Below are 12,076 nucleotides of genomic sequence, written 5' to 3' on the forward strand. Positions count from 1 at the left end.
ATAATGCAAGGAGGATGCTTGGTGACTTTACTGCACCTAATTCCAATTTACATGGAAGAAGCATCTCCATCCCTACCATTGGAGCAAACAATTTTGAGCTGAAACCTCAATTAGTTTCTCTGATGCAACAAAACTGCAAGTTTCATGGACTTCCATCTGAAGATCCTTTTCAGTTCTTAACTAAATTTTTGCAGATCTGTGATACTGTTAAGACTAATGGAGTAGATCCTGAAGTCTACAGGCTCATGCTTTTCCCTTTTGCAGTAAGAGACAGAGCTAGAGTGTGGTTGGACTCTCAACCCAAAGATAGCCTGAACTCTTGGGATAAGCTGGTCAAGGCTTTCTTAGCCAAGTTCTTTCCTCCTCAAAAGCTGAGTAAGCTTAGAGTGGATGTTCAAACCTTCAGACAGAAAGAAGGTGAATCCCTCTATGAAGCTTGGGAGAGATACAAGGAACTGACCAAAAAGTGTCCTTCTGACATGCTTTCAGAATGGACCATCCTGGATATATTCTATGATGGTCTGTCTGAATTAGCTAAGATGTCATTGGATACTTCTGCAGGTGGATCCAATCACCTAAAGAAAATGCCTACAGAAGCTCAAGAACTCATTGACATGGTTGCTAATAACCAGTTCATGTACACTTCTGAGAGGAATCCTGTGAGTAATGGGACGCCTCAGAAGAAGGGAGTTCTTGAAATTGATACTCTGAATGCCATTTTGGCTCAGAATAAAATATTGACTCAGCAAGTTAATATGATTTCTCAGAGTCTGAATGGAATGCAAGCTGCATCCTACAGTACTCAAGAGGCATCTTCTGAAGAAGAAGCTTATGATCCTGAGAACCCTGCAATAGCAGAGGTAAATTACATGGGTGAACCATATGGAAACACATATAATCCCTCATAGAGAAATCACCCAAATCTCTCATGGAAGGATCAACAAAAGCCTCAACAAGGCTTTAATAATGGTGGAAGAAACAGGTTTAGCAATAGCAAGCCTTTTCCATCATCCGCTCAGCAACAGACAGAGAACTCTGAACAAAATACCTCTAATTTAGCAAACTTAGTCTCTGATCTATCTAAGGCCACTGTGAGTTTCATGAATGAAACAAGGTCCTCCATTAGAAATTTGGAAGCACAAGTGGGCCAGCTGAGTAAAAGAATCACTGAAACCCCTCCTAGTACTCTCCCAAGCAATACAGAAGAGAATCCAAAAGGAGAGTGCAAGGCCATTGAATTAATTACCATAGCCGAATCCAAGGAGGAAGGAGAGGACGTGAATCCCAAGGAGGAAGACCTCCTGGGACGTCCAGTGATCAATAAGGAGTTTCCCTCTGAGGAACCAAAGGAATCTGAGACTCATCTAGAGACCATAGAGATTCCATTGAACCTCCTTATGCCATTCATGATTTCTGATGAGTATTCTTCTTCTGAAGAGAATGAGGATGTCACTGAAGAATAAGTTGCCAAGTTCCTTGGTGCAATCATGAAGCTGAATGCCAATTTATTTGGTAATAAGACTTGGGGAGATGAACCTCCCCTGTTCACCAATGAACTAAATGCATTGGATCAACTGAGATTGCCTCAGAAGAAACAGGATCCTGGAAAGTTCCTAATACCTTGTACCATAGGCACCATGACCTTTGAGAAGGCTCTATGTGACCTTGGATCAGGAATAAACCTTATGCCACTCTCTGTAATGGAGAAATTGGGAATCTTTGAGGTACAAGCTGCTAAATTCTCATTAGAGATGGCAGACAATTCTAGAAAACAGGCTTATGGACAAGTAGAGGACATGTTAGTAAAGGTTGAAGGCCTTTACATGCCTGCTGATTTCATAATCCTAGATACTGGGAAGGATGAGGATGAATCCATCATCTTTGGAAGACCCTTCCAAGCCACAGCAAGAGCTGTGATTGATGTTGACAGAGGTGAATTAGTCTTTCAATTGAATGAGGACTCCCTTGTGTTTACAACTCAAGGTTATCCTTTTGTAAACATGGAAAAGAGGCACAGTAAGCTTCTCCCACTGCAGAGTCAACCAGAGCCCCTACAGTCAAACTCTAAGTTTGGTGTTGGGAGGCCACAACCAAACTCTAAGTTTGGTGTTGAACTCCCATATCCAAACTCTAAGTTTGGTGTTGGGAAGTCTCAACAATGCTCTGAACATCTGTGAGGCTCCATGAGAGCCCACTGTCAAGCTATTGACATAAAAGAAGCGGTTGTTGGGAGGCAACCCAATTTTTATTTATCTAATTTTAATTTATTTTATTGTTATTTCATGTTTTATTAGGTTCATGATCATGTGGAGTCACAAAATAAATATAAAATTGAAAACGGAATCAAAAATAGCAGAAGAAAAATCACACCCTGGAGGAGGATCTTACTGGCGTTTAAACGCCAGTAAGGAGCATCTGGCTGGCGTTCAACGCCAGAACAGAGCATGGATCTGGTGTTGAACACCCAAAACAAGCAGCATCCTGGCATTCAGATGCCAGGAATGCACACTGAGGAAAGCTGGTGCTGAACGCCAGAAACAAGCATGAAGCTGGCGTTCAACGCCAGAAATATGCTACAGATGGGCGCTGAACGCCCAGAACAAGCATTAATTCGGCGTTTAAATGCCAGAATTGCATGCAAAGGCATTTTATATGCCTAATGGGTGCAGGGATGCAAATCCTTGACACCTCAAGATTTGTGGACCCCATAGGATCAACTCAGCATCTGTGGACCCCACAGGATCCCCACCTACCACCACTCTCTCTCTTCCCTCTTCTCAATGTTCATCCTCTCTTCCCAATAAACACTCTTCCCCAAAACTCTTCACCAATCACCTCAATCTCTCTTCCCTATCACCACTTCACCACTCACATCCATCCACTCTTCCCCATAAACCTACCTCATAAACTCCACCTACCTTCAAAATTCAAAATCAATTTCCCACCCAAACCCACCCTAAATGGCCGAAACTAACCCCCCTCCCTTCCCTATATAAACCCCTCCATTCTTCTTCATTTACACACAACACAATCCTCTCTTCTTCTTCTATGCCGAAACACAACCTCTCTCCCTCTCCTCCATTTCTTCTTCTTCTTCTTCATCTCTTCTTTCTTCTCTTACTCGAGGGCGAGCAATATTCTAAGTTTGGTGTGGTAAAAGCATAAGCTTTTTGTTTTTCCATTACCATTGATGGCACCCAAGACCGGAGAATCTTCTAGAAAAGGGAAAGGGAAGACAAAAGCTTTCACCTCCGAGTCATGGGAGATGGAAAGATTCATCTCCAAAACTCATCAAGACTACTTCTATGTTGTTGTGGCCAAGAAGAAGGTGATCCCGAGGTCCCTTTCAAGCTCAAGAGAAATGAGTATCCGAAGATCCGACATGAAATCCAAAGAAGAGGTTGAGAAGTTCTAACAAACCCCATCCAACAAGTTGGCATCCTAATGGTTCAAGAGTTCTATGCCAATGCATGGATCACTAAGAACCATGATCAAAGTAAGAACCCGAATCCAAAGAATTATATTACAATGGTTCGGGGGAAATACTTAGATTTTAGTCCGGAAAATGTGAGGTTGGCGTTCAACTTGCCTATGATGCAAGGAGATGCATGCCCCTACACTAGAAGGGTCAACTTTGATCAAAGGTTGGACCAAGTCCTCATGGACATATGTGTGGAAGGAGCTCAATGGAAGATTGACTCAAAAGGCAAACCGGTTCAACTTTGAAGACTGGACCTTAAGCCTGTGGCTAGAGGATGGTTGGAGTTCATCCAAACGCTCCATCATCCCCACTAGCAACCGATCTGAAGTTACTGTGGATCGGGCCATCATGATCCATAGCATCATGATTGGAGAGGAAGTAGAAGTTCATGAAGTCATCTCCCTTGAACTCTACAAAATAGCCGAAAAGCCCTCCCCCTTGGCAAGGCTAGCTTTCCCTCATCTTATTTGCCATCTATGTTACTCAGCTAGAGATTTCATAAAAGGAGACATTCCCATTGAGGAAGAGAAGCCCATCACTAAGAAAAGGATGGAGCAAACAAGAGAGCCCACTTATGGAGCTCAAGAAACGAATGAGGAAGCTCACCATCAAGAAATCCCTGAGATACCTCAAGGGATGCACTTTCCTCCACAGAATTTTTGGGAGCAAATCAACACCTCCCTAGGAGAATTAAGTTCCAACATGGGACAATTAAGGGTGGAACATCAAGAGCAATCCATCATCCTTCATGAAATTAGAGAAGATCAAAAAGCTATGAGGGAGGAGCAACAAAGACAAGGAAGAGACATAGAAGAGCTCAAGGACATCATTGGTTCCTCAAGAAGGAAACGCCACCATCACTAAGGTGGACTCATTTCTTGTTCTTAAATTCTCTGTTTTTCGTTTTCTTTATGTTAAGTGCTTATCCATGTTTGTGTCTTATTACATGATCATTAGTATTTAGTAACTTTGTCTTAAAGTTATGAATGTCCTATGAATCCATCACCACTCTTAAATGAAAAATGTTTTAATTCAAAAGAACAAGAAGTACATGAGTTTCGAATTTATCCTTGAACTTAGTTTAATTATATTGATGTGGTGACAATACTTCTTATTTTCTGAATGAATGCTTGAACAGTGCATATGTCTTTTGAAGTTGTTGTTTAAGAATGTTAAATGTGTTGGCTCTTGAAAGAATGATGACAAGGAGACATGTTATTTGATAATCTGAAAAATCATAAAAATGATTCTTGAAGCAAGAAAAAGCAGCAAAGAACAAAGCTTGCATAAAAAAAAAGAAAAAAAAAATAGCGAAAAAAAAGAGAGAAAAAGCAAGCAGAAAAAGCCAAAAGCTCTTAAAATCAAAAGGCAAGAGCAAAAAACCAATAACCCTTAAAACCAAAAGGCAAGGGTAAAGAAAAAGGATCCCAAGGCTTTGAGCATCAGTGGATAGGAAGGCCTAAAGGAATAAAATCCTGGCCTAAGCGGCTAAACCAAGCTGTCCCTAACCATGTGCTTGTGGCGTGAAGGTGTCAAGTGAAAACTTGAGACTGAGCGGTTAAAGTCAAGGTCCAAAGCAAAAAAAAAAAAAACAGAGTGTGCTTAAGAACCCTGGACACCTCTAATTGGGGACTTTAGCAAAGCTGAGTCACAATCTGAAAAGGTTCACCCAATTATGTGTTTGTGGCGTTTATGTATCCGGTGGTAATACTGGAAAACAAAGTGCTTAGGGCCACGGCCAAGACTCATAAAGTAGCTGTGTTCAAGAATCAACATACTGAACTAGGAGAATCAATAACACTATCTGAACTCTGAGCTCCTATAGATACCAATCATTCTGAACCTCAATGGATAAAGTGAGATGCCAAAACTATTCAAGAGGCAAAAAGCTACAAGTCCCGCTCATCTGATTGGAGCTATGTTTCATTGATAGTTTGGAATTTATAGTATATTCTCTTCTTTTTATCCTATTTGATTTTCAGTTGCTTGGGGACAAGCAACAATTTAAGTTTGGTGTTGTGATGAGCGGATAATTTATACGCTTTTTGGCATTGTTTTTAGTATGTTTTTAATAGAATCTAGTTACTTTTAGGGATATTTTCATTAGTTTTTATGTTAAATTCACATTTCTGGACTTTACTATGAGTTTGTGTGTTTTTCTGTGATTTCAGGTATTTTCTTGCTGAAATTAAGGGACTTGAGCAAAAATCAGATTCAGAGGTTGAAGAAGGACTGCTGATGCTGTTGGATTCTGACCTCCCTGCACTCAAAATGGATTTTCTGGAGCTATAGAACTCAAAATGGCGCGCTTCCAATTGCGTTGGAAAGTAGACATCCAGGGCTTTCCAGAAATATATAATAGTCCATACTTTGGCCGAGTTTAGACGACCCAAAAGGGCGTTGAACGCCAGTTCTATGCTGCAGTCTGGAGTTAAACGCCAGAAACACGTCACGAACTAGAGTTGAACGCCAAAAACACGTTACAACTTGGCATTCAACTCCAGAAGAAGCCTCTGCATGTGTAAACTTCAAGCTCAGCCCAAGCACACACCAAGTGGGCCCCGGAAGTGGATTTATGCATCAATTACTTACTTTTGTAAACCCTAGTAGCTAGTTTAGTATATATAGAACTTTTTACTAATCTTCGGATCATCTTATGAATTTTAGTTCATCTTTAGGATCATATTGATCACGTTTGGGGGCTGGCCATTCAGCCATGCCTAAACCTTTCACTTATGTATTTTCAACGGTAGAGTTTCTACACTCCATAGATTAAGGTGTGGAGCTCTGCTGTTCCTCATGAATTAATGCAAAGTGCTACTGTTTTTCTATTCAATTCAACTTATTCCGCTTCTAAGATATTCATTCGTACTTCAATATGAATGATGATGAGCAGGCTGAAGTCTCAAATAGAAAACTAAAACGAATCCTGGAACGGACTGTAAGTACCCGTAAAAGGGATTGAGCAAGAAGTCTGGATGATGCTCTGTGGGCATACAAAATAGCATTCAAGACCCCTATAGGGACTTCTCCATACCAGCTTGTGTATGGAAAAGCTTGTCATCTACCAGTGGAACTGGAACACAAAGCCTACTAGGCAACCAGATTCCTCAACCTTGATGCTAAGGTAGCCGAAGAGAAAAGATTACTCCAGTTGAGTGAGCTGGAGGAGTTCAGACTCAATGCTTTCGAAAATGCTAAAATTTACAAAGAGAAAGTAAAAAGATGGCATGACAAAAAGTTATCATCAAGAGTCTTTGAGCCAGGGTAGAAGGTTCTGCTGTTTAACTCTAGACTCAGATTGTTCCCTGTGAAATTGAAATCCCGGTGGAAGGGACCATATGTGATTCAAGTCTGTCACCATATGGATATGTGGAGCTTCATGATATTGATTCTGACAAGAAGTTCATTGTTAATGGACAGAGAGTCAAACATTATCTTGAAGGCAATGTTGAGCATGAGTGCTCAAAATTGAGACTAAATTAACAGCTCAGTAAAAGTCCAGCTAAAGACAGTAAAGAAGCACTTGCTGGGAGGCAACACAGCCATTATAAAAAATTAGATGTTTATAACAATTATATAAGTCCATTTAATTTTGTTATTCATGTTTGTTAATGCTTTTTAGTGAACAAGTCGAGGAAATGAAGGTTCAGAACATAAAGCAGAGGAATCACAGAGAAAAAGAGATCACTGGCGTTAAAACGCCAGTAAAGAGGCAATTTGAGCGTTAAACGCCAGAATGGCTACCATTCTGGGCATTTAACGCCAGAAATGGCAGCATTCTGGGCGTTCAGAAAAACGCCTAGTAAAGAAGGATTTCTGGCGTTTAACGCCAGCCAGGTACCTGGCTGGGCGTTAAACGTCCAAAATGGCCACCAGATGGGCGTTAAACGCCAGAATGGCTATCATTCTACATCAAAATACTACAAACATTCATTTTTAATTTCCATTCCGAAAAATTAATAATCTTATAAATTCTTTTTAATTCTTTTTCAATTTTTTTCAATTCTTTTTCAAAACATTTTTGAAAACTCATTTATCTTTCCAATTTCTTTTCAAATCTTTTTTTATTCATTCATATTATCTTTTATTTCTTAGATGCATAAGCGAAAATTCAGATTTAACTTCCTCATATCTTTTTCAAATCTTTCATATTTTACAAATTGTATCTTTCATCAATCATATCTTTCATCAATCATATCTTCCTATCTTATCTTTTTAAAAAATAATTTGAAACCCATTCCTCCCCCCCCCTTTTAAATACACATTCGGCCAACCCTTCTTCACCCATCATTCGAATCTTTTTCTCTATCTATTCATCTTCTTTCTTTTTATTTTTGCTTGAGGACAAGCAAATCTCTAAGTTTGGTGTGATTTCCGTGATCCCTGAGCTAAAACTAACGAATCTCATGGCTCTCAAAGGAAGACAAACTACTTCAAGAGGCAAGAAAGAAAGCAATCCAAAGCCACTTTGGATGCATGAGAATTTCTGTACCAAAGAACATGCAGACCATTACTTCAAAATTATTTGCAGAAGATCAGTGATCCCGGAAGTTAGGTTCAATCTAAAAGAAGTTGAATACCCAGAGATCCAAGAACAGATTCGAAACAGGGGCTGAGAAGTCCTGGCTAATCCTGAGATACATTGATGAGTGGATAATTTATACGCTTTTTGGCATTGTTTTTACAAAGTTTTCAGTATGATTTAGTTAGTTTTTAGTATATTTTTATTAGTTTTTAAATAAAAATCACATTTCTGGACTTTACTATGAGTTTGTGTGTTTTTCTATGATTTCAGGTATTTTCTGGCTGAAATTGAGGGACTTGAGCAAAAATCAGATTCAGAGGTTGAAGAAGGACTGCAGATGCTGTTGGATTCTGACCTCCCTGCACTCAAAGTGAATTTTCTGGAGCTATAGAACTCCAAATGGTGCGCTCTCAATTGCGTTGGAAAGTAGACATCCAGGGCTTTCCAGAAATATATAATAGTTCATACTTTGTTCAAGTTTAGATGACACAAACTGGCGTTGAACGCCAGTTCCATGCTGCATTCTGGAGTCAACGCCAGAAACAGGTTACAAAGTGGAGTTAAACGCCAGAAACAGGTTACAAACTGGCGTTCAACTCCAAGAGAAGCCTCTACACGTGTAAAGCTCAATGCTCAGCCCAAGCACACACCAAGTGGGCCCCGGAAGTGGATTTCTGCATCATTTACTCATTTCTGTAAACCCTAGTAACTAGTTTAGTATAAATAGGACTTTTTACTATTGTATTAGACATCTCTAGACGTTTAGTTCTTAGATCATGGGGGCTGGCCTCTCGGCCATGTCTGGACCTTATCTCTTATGTATTTTCAACGGTAGAGCTTCTACACACCATAGATTAAGGTGTGGAGCTCTGCTGTTCCTCACAGATTAATGTAAAGTACTACTGTTTTTCTATTCAATTCAAGCTTATTCCTATTCTAAGATATCCATTCGCACCCAAGAACATGATGAATGTGATGATTATGTGACGCTCATCATCATTCTCACTTATGAATACGTGCCTGATAAACACTTCCGTTCTATATGCAAACAAGCTAGAATAAGTGTCTCTTAGATATCTAATACAGATGACTGAGTCCGAGATATTAGAATCTTCGTGGTATAAGTTAGAACCTATGGATGGCCATTCTTGAGATCCAAAAAGTCTAAACCTTGTCTGTGGTATTCCGAGTAGGATCTGGGAAGGGATGGCTGTGACGAGCTTCAAACTCGCGAGTGCTGGGCGTAGTGACAGACGCAAAAGGATAGTAAATCCTATTCCAGTATGATCGAGAACCGACAGATGATTAGCCATGCAGTGACAGCGCATTGCACCATTTTCACAGAGAGGATAGGATGTAGCCATTGACAACGGTGATGCCCTACATAAAGCTTGCCATGAAAAGGAGTAGGAATGATTGGATGAAGACAGCAGGAAAGCAGAGGTTTAGAGGAACGAAAGCATCTCCATACGCTTATCTGAAATTCTCACTAATGAATTACATAAGTATCTCTATCCTATTTAATGTTTTATTTATCTTTTAATTATTAAAACTCTACAACCATTTGAATCCACCTGACTGAGATTTACAAGGTGACCATAGCTTGCTTTAGGCCGACAATCTCCGTGGGATCAACCCTTACTCATGTAAGGTTTATTACTTGGACGACCCAGTGCACTTGCTGGTTAGTTGTATCGAAATTGTGAAAAAGAATTAAGATTATGAACGTGCATATCAAGTTTTTGGCGCCGTTGCCGGGGATTGTTCGAGTTTGGACAACTGACGGTTCATCTCGTTGCTCAGATTAGGTAACTTTCTTTTCGTTTTCTTTTCAAAAAAAAAAATAAATTTAAAATCATAAAATCAAAAATATTTTTGTATTTCTTGTTTGAGTCTAGAGTCAAGTTTTAAGTTTGGTGTCAATTGCATCTTTTTAATTTTCTAAAAATTATTTTCGAAAATTTCATGCATTGCATTCTTCATGATCTTCAAGTTGTTCTTGGCCAGTCTTCTTGTTTGATCTTCATATTTTCATGTTTTGCATATTTTCTTGTTTTTTATATGCATTCTTGCATTCATAGTGTCTAAAAATTAAAAATTTCTAAGTTTGGTGTCCTGCATGTTTTCTTTTCTTGAAAATTTTTCAAAAATAAGTTCTTGGTGTTCATCTTGACATTCAAAGTGTTCTTGGTGTTCATCTTGACATTCATAGTGTTCTTGCATGCACCACATGTTTTGGTCCAAAATTTTCATGCATTGAGTCTTTTTGATGTTTTTTCACTTTCATCATTAAAAATTCAAAAATAAAAAAAAATATCTTTCCCTTTTTCACTCATAAAATTCGAAAATTTGAGTTGACTTTTTCAAAAAATTTTAAAAATCTAGTTGTTTCTTATGAGTCAAATCAAATTTTCAATTTAAAAATTCTATCTTTTTCAAATATTTTTCAAAAATCAAATCTTTTTCATTTTTCTTTTATGATTTTTGAAAATTTCAAAATGATTTTCAAAAATCTTTTTCTTATTTCTATTTCATATTTTCGAAATTAACGCTAACAATTAATGTGATAGATTCAAAAATTTTAAGTTTGTTACTTGCCTAGTAAGAAAGGTTCAATCTTTAAACTCTAGAATCATATCTTTTTAGTTTCTTGTTAGTCAAGTAATCAACTTTAATTTTCAAAATCTAATCTTTTTAAAATTTATTTTTCAAATCTTTTTCAAAATAAGTTTCAATCACATCTTTTTCAAAATCAATTTCAAAATCTTTTTCTAACTTCTTATCTTTTCAATTTTGATTTTCAAATCTTTTTCAATTAACCACTTGACTTTTTAATTGATTCTTATCTTTTTCAAAACCATCTAACTAATTCTCTCTCTAATTTTCGAAAATCCCTTCCCTCTTTTTCAAAAATTCCTTTTTAATTAATTGATTATTTTAAAAATTTAATTTAATTTAATTTGATTTCAATTTTAATTTTCGAAATTTAACCTTAAATTTTATTTTTAATTTTCGAAATTCCCTTTCTCTCATCTCCTTCTAATTATTTATTTATTTACTAACACTTCTCTTCATCTCAAAATTCGAACCCTCTCTTCCTCTTGGTGTTCGAATTTCTCTTCTTCTATTCTTCTATTCTTATACTCACATACAGGAATGTCTATACTGTGACATAGAGGATTCCATATTTTCTTTGTTATTCCCTTCTTTGTCATATGAGCAGGAACAAGGATAAGAACATTCTTGTTGAAGCTGATCCTGAACCTGAAAGAACTCTGAAGAGGAAGCTAAGGGAAGCTAAAGCACAACTCCCTGGAGAAAATCTGACAGAAATTTTCGAAAAAGAAGGAGACATGGCCTAAAATAATAACAATGCAAGGAAGATGCTTGGTGACTTTACTGCACCAAATTCCAATTTACATGGAAGAAGCATCTCAATTCCTGCCATTGGAGCAAACAACTTTGAGCTTAAACCTCAATTAGTTTCTCTGATGCAACAGAACTGCAAGTTTCATGGACTTCCATCTGAAGATCCTTTTTAGTTCTTAACTGAATTCTTACAGATCTGTGATACTGTTAAGACCAATGGGGTTGATCCTGAGGTCTACAGGCTTATGCTTTTCCCATTTGCTGTAAGAGACAGAGCTAGAGTATGGTTGGACTCTCAACTTAAAGACAGCCTGAACTCCTGGGATAAGCTGGTCACGGATTTCTTAGCCAAGTTCTTTCCTCCTCAAAAGCTTAGCAAGCTTAGAGTGGATGTTCAAACCTTTAGACAGAAAGAAGGAGAATCCCTCTATGAAGCTTGGGAGAGATATAAGCAACTGACCAAAAAGTGTCCTTTTGACATGCTTTCAGAATGGACCATTCTGGATATATTCTATGATGGTCTATCTGAGTTATCAAAGATGTCACTGGACCATTCTGCAGGTGGATCCATTCACCTAAAGAAAATGCCTGCAGAAGCTCAAGAACGCATTGACATGGTTGTAAATAACCAGTTCATGTACACTTCTGAAAGGAATCCTGTGAATAATGGGACGCCTATGAGGAAGGGAGTTCTTGAA

General features: G+C 38.2%; 2 non-coding genes across 2 annotated transcripts; both read right to left on the reverse strand.

Annotated features, from left to right (window-relative positions):
* Positions 1–377: 377 nt before the first annotated feature.
* On the reverse strand, positions 378–485 carry LOC112774656 (small nucleolar RNA R71). The gene has a single exon (XR_003189130.1). It is a non-coding gene; the product is annotated as a small nucleolar RNA R71 (small nucleolar RNA).
* Positions 486–11,755: 11,270 nt separating this feature from the next.
* On the reverse strand, positions 11,756–11,863 carry LOC112773812 (small nucleolar RNA R71). Its single transcript, XR_003188340.1, has one exon. It is a non-coding gene; the product is annotated as a small nucleolar RNA R71 (small nucleolar RNA).
* Positions 11,864–12,076: the final 213 nt, after the last annotated feature.

The sequence above is a fragment of the Arachis hypogaea genome, chromosome 18 (genome assembly GCF_003086295.3).
Source record: "Arachis hypogaea cultivar Tifrunner chromosome 18, arahy.Tifrunner.gnm2.J5K5, whole genome shotgun sequence".
Lineage (NCBI taxonomy): Eukaryota > Viridiplantae > Streptophyta > Magnoliopsida > Fabales > Fabaceae > Arachis > Arachis hypogaea.